The 5,449-nt window shown below is 36.2% G+C and overlaps 1 long non-coding RNA gene across 1 annotated transcript; it reads right to left on the bottom strand.

The window, feature by feature from the left end:
- Positions 1–3,809: 3,809 nt before the first annotated feature.
- Positions 3,810–5,222, bottom strand: LOC123323916. Its single transcript, XR_006539569.1, has 2 exons — positions 5,168–5,222; positions 3,810–4,054 (listed from the first exon to the last, which is right to left on the bottom strand). It is a non-coding gene; the product is annotated as an uncharacterized LOC123323916 (long non-coding RNA).
- Positions 5,223–5,449: the final 227 nt, after the last annotated feature.

Genomic DNA, 5,449 nt, shown 5'->3' on the forward strand with positions numbered 1-5,449 from the left:
TGATCCCATACTTTTGGTACCGGTTGAGACCTGATTTGTGACCCAGTTTGTGATGTCTTCTGGAGAAAGTTCCAAGTGCGCTGGAGAAGAATGTGTATTCTGTGGCTTTAGGCTGGAGTGCTCTGAATATATCTGTGAAGTCCATCTGGTCCAGTGTCGACCTTGGAGAGTCATGGATGTGGGGTGGCGAAGGAACTGAGGAAAAGAGACGACAGTAGAGCGAGGCACAGGGGACCCCGAGCAAGCAGACCAAGGTCCCGAGGTTTATTTTCCATAATCTTATTTATATATCTTCTACAGCGATATAGAGATATAATGATTTATAGCAGGGGCTTAGTAAGGCACATTCTTCCATGTACACAGGATTAGTCCCGCATGTATGATAAGAATCTTTAAGATACAAGAGAGAATTAAAACACAAAGCAACAATACACATAAGTTTGGAGCCATGTAAATTGAGTTAAAAGTATTCAAATCTCCTTGCATTATCATTATCCATGAACAGAGAGGAGAAAATCCTCACCAAGATATCATCATATCAAGAGTAACAATGTATGAAACAGACAAATGAAATCACAACTAAATTCAGTTTACCTAAGAAATGCAAGGTTGGTTTCACATGAGTACCTAATGTAATTCACCACATTCACAAATTTCTAAAAAATTATCTCAATATATGCAAAACAAACATCTATTATCTTTCAACATTCATGATAAAACTTAGAAAACTAGTCGTATAAGGGAACTTTGTTAATATAATTGTAACAGAAAGGCCCTAGGTGACCCCATAATAAATTCCCTGTGGTGTTCTCAGCTTTTATAATCCTTTTCCCTTAAGTGTAGCCAAGATCTGTGACTTGACTCTAGCCATTAGAAAATGGCAAATGTAACGGAATTTTGTAGATACAAATGTTAATTTTGAGTTAATCAGAAGGGGATTATTCTATGTAAGCCTGATTTAAGCATGTGAAGCCCTTAAAAGAGGACAGCCCTCTCTGCAGTGAAATTCTCCTTGTTGGCCTCATGAAGTAAGCAGCCATATTGGGGAAGCCTACATGGCCAAGAAGAAGGAACAGCCTTGCTATAGACTGAATATTTGTTCCCCCCACCCCCAAATTCATGTATTAAATCTTAATGTTCAATGTATTAGTATCTGGAGGTGGGGGCCTTAGGAAGTGATTAATTCATGAAGGTGGAGCCCTCATGAATGGGATTAGTGCCCTTATAAATAAAGGATACCTGAGAGAGCTCCCTTGGCCCTGTGCCTTATGAGGAAACAGGAGGAAGACCAACACCCATGAACCAGGAAGCCGGCCCTCACTGGACACTGAAACTGCCAATGTGTTGATTTTGGACTTCCCAGCCTCCAGAATTGTGAGAAACAATAAAATAAGACAGTTTAGCAAGATAAGTGAATCTAAGCTCAATATGCAAAATAATTTTATTTCTATAAGCTAGCAACAAACAGGAAATGAAATTGATTTTTAAAAATAATATTTATAGTGGGGTCAAAAGTATTAACTAACTGGGAATAAATCTAAAAAATATCTGCAGGACCTTTATAGGAAATTTTTTAAACATTGAGAGTTAATCAACTAAAATACTGTTAGGAAAACTCAGTATTATATCTTTTCCCTATAAACCATCTATAGATTCAATGCAATTCTAATCAGAATCATTGCTTTGTAAAGCTTGACAAGTTGATTATAAAAGACCTATGGAGCCTTTTCCCCCTTTCTTCTTTCTATTCCCAAATTTTCAGTTCAAAAGCACAGAAACAGGGAGCTCTGGTGGCCCAGAGTGAGGTGTTGGAGCCTGGAAAGAATGGGGAAGGCATAAACGTGGGAGAGCCACCCTGCACAGTGTTGGAACACCCCTGGAAGGTCAACAACATAGAATGTGGTATCACAGACTGACGGGAAAGAACAGCCCAGCATGGGTTTTCAGAGCCTGTGGGGGCAGTCAATCATCTGCAGAAGACGTGGCCTGGCACATGGTGTCTGAGAAAGGAGATATTTACACGTCTCAAAGTACTTCCCTTAAAATACTAATTAATTATAAAGTGGAAAGTTAACATTCCAGAGGAGAAACCTGGCAGATATTACCTCCAGGATCAATGCTAACATGACCAACAATGGGACAAATCAAAATTGTAGGTCCCATGATAGGATGCAATGAGAAGAGTAGAGGACCACTTCATATTCTTGCTAAAAATGTATGATCTGAATTTTTTTAAAGTTGTTGTTGTTGTTTTAATTTGTCAGAGAGAGAGAGAAAACGAGCAGGGGGAGCGGCAGGCAGAGGGAGAAGCAGGCTTCCCAGTGAGCAGGGAGCCTGATGCAGGATTTGATCCCAGGACACTAGGATCATGACTTGAGCTAAACGCAGTTGCTTAACCAACTGAGCCACCCAGATGTCCCTGATCTGAATTTTATCATAAGGAGACATAAGAAAAACCCACATTGAAAGACATTCTACATTACTGGATTTAACTGTTTAAAAGATTAAAAGTCATGAAAATTAAGGAAAGACTAAGGAACTATTCTGAACTGAAAGAACTAAGAGACACAACATCTGAATTAAATACATGGCTCTGAACAGGACCTTCCTTGCGTATAAGATATTACAGACAAGTGACAAAACTTAAAAATATGAGGATTAAATAATAGAATGTAGAGGGTCCCTGGGTGGCTCAGTTGGTTAAGAGTCTGCCTTCGGCTCAGGTCATGATTCCAGCGTCCTAGGATCGAGCCCCATGTTGGGCTCTCTGCTCAGGGGGGAGCCTGCTTCTCCCTCTCCCTCTGCCTGCTGCTCTGCCTACTTGTGCTCTCACTGTCAAATAAATACAATCTTTTTAAAAAAAATGATAGAATGTATAGTTGACATGGTTTGAATAGGTGCACTTATATGCAGATGCTTTCAATAAATACATGATAGTACTGTAAATGTATTTTCTCTTATGATTTCAATAACATTTTCTTTTCTCTAGCTTATTTTATTGGAAGAATATAATATGGAATACATATAACATACAAAACACAGCTTCATTGACTGTTCTGGTACCAGTAAGTTTTCTGGTCCACAGCACATTATTAGTAAAGTCAAAAGTTGGGGAGTCAAAAGTTATTCACGTATTTCTGACTGCAATGGGTCAGTGCCCCTAACCCCCACATTATTCAAGTATTAATTGTATTAGCCTAATTGTCTGATTGTCAGGGTTGTACATTAGTTATGTGGAATGTACTGATTTGTAGGATATAAATGCTATGGGACTCAGGCATAATTTAACAATTTACTTGCAAATGGTTCTGGGGGAAAAAGTTCTTTTTTCTTTCTCTAATTTTTCTTTTCTCTAATTTTAAGACTGTTTTCGAAAGTAAATCAAAAACAAACAGAAAAGGTGAAAAGCCTTAGGCAAATCTTATTTCACCATGAGGAAAGAGCTATGAATCAGTACTTAAAATTAAAATTATACATAGGTTTTATGGCACTATAAAAATTGTAATACATTACATACAAATATTGACAATAGCCTTAGCAGCAGTATATCAAAATGATGTCCGTGTAAATCTCTAGGTCCATATGTAGTAATAAAAACTGGAAAATACAAAAACGCTATCAATTAACACCCCTGAAGTACTAATGACAATTTGGTTGGTTGGGTGCTGTTTAAAAAGCTGGTATTTGGGCAGCTTGAAGCATGTAAAACCCAATAGTGCTGGTTTCCACGTATAAAACCTGCTTAAAAGTTAATTAGGTGCCAAGAAACATAGCTTAAAATATTATATAAACTTTCATTACACACATGATCCGGAACAATTTTCCTTTATTCAAGATTTTCACACAATACGTTTAGTAGGACACAATTAAAATGTTATACAAACATCCAGTAAATAAATTTTACTGTTTGTCTTTCAGAACATATAATTTTTCTTCAAAATCTGTAAATATTCTTTGGACGATTTCACTAGTAGATTGTCATTTACATGTGATTCATAAGTAGATTCTAAAGAGGAGGTCTTACACCATCAGTCTGATTCAATTTCAGCAGCAGCTGAAAAGAAAGAATTATACATTCTTTATCTAAAATACTTTGTAGTTAATTACAAGTTAGTAAAAAACAAAGTTGAAGCCTTATGAGTGTTAAGAAGAATGAAAAATATCTACATAGAACTACAATATAAAATGCAAGATTACTTTTAAATATATTTTGCTCATGGTTGCCCACCGAGTTAATTGCTATTGTGGATAAATATCAGAGCTTCTAGTTTTCTCATTACAAGATGAAATTACAAGATGATGACAGAGCCCACCCTTGAACAATCATATACTAGAAACTGAAAAATGAAACAGGCAATTTTAGACTTGAATATACCATGACAGGTATAAAACAAGACAGTGTAAGAACACACAGAAGGGACATCCTAGTTTTTCTGTCAATACTGTCTGCTTTTTGGTGGAGGTGATATGTAAGTTGATACCTGACGTACAAAGAAAAAGTGTGCCAGGTGGAGGGAAGACACATATACAAAGAACATATACAAAGAGTGAGGAAGAACACTTGTGGAACTGCAAGTAGTCTATGCTGAAGAGGTGCTAGGGCAAAGCAAGAGAGTAGGGTAAGTAGCGACAGAGAAGGCTGAATAATCTGGCAAGAACCAAATTGACTTGGGTGTTTTTATTCCATATAAGGAACTTGGAATTTTATTCAATGGCAAAAGGTAAACCAATGACAAAAATCAATGACTGGAGATTTAAATATCACCTGTCAAGTGACAGCTATATGGACTATAGTTGCTTAACTATTACTAAGACAAGTCTGAGTTTTTTGGTCTTATACCACTAGCAGAAGCAAGAATTTGAGAAAGCCCACATATTCAGGTTGACGGTTCCATAGGAATGGCAGAAGTGAAGGAAGATTATAGCCAGAAATAATAACAGATACATAGACATTTGGAGATTTGTTAAAGTCTGAATGAACACGATGACTAAATGAGGAATAAGTAAGTTCATCATTATGTTAATGCTTTACATTTTTTATTGGCTATATATTTAAAAAAATTAATGTAGTACCTATTATCCAAACCATGGAAAGGGATGCCATTTACTATTCATAGTTTATTTCAGAAATCAATGGCCATCTTAATTCATAAACTTGGCAACATACCTTCTTCTAGTTCTCTAGTTATATTCCTTTCCATCTCCTGCTGAGATATGTCCATCTGAAATAAGTCAAATATTATTTATAATGTTCAAGTTAAACAAGAGACATTATTGTAGGAACTATATATAGCTTATGAAATGTGGTCTTTAAATAACACTTTTAGAGACTAAAACTAAGTTAGGGATTGCTGAAATAGAAAGATAATGACATAAATAAAATAAATCCCTACTTATTTTAATCTTAGGTAACTGAGAAGAAACATATGTAATGCTATTTAGATGAATC

The sequence above is a fragment of the Neomonachus schauinslandi genome, unplaced genomic scaffold (genome assembly GCF_002201575.2).
Source record: "Neomonachus schauinslandi unplaced genomic scaffold, ASM220157v2 HiC_scaffold_2389, whole genome shotgun sequence".
Taxonomy (NCBI): Eukaryota; Metazoa; Chordata; class Mammalia; order Carnivora; family Phocidae; genus Neomonachus; species Neomonachus schauinslandi.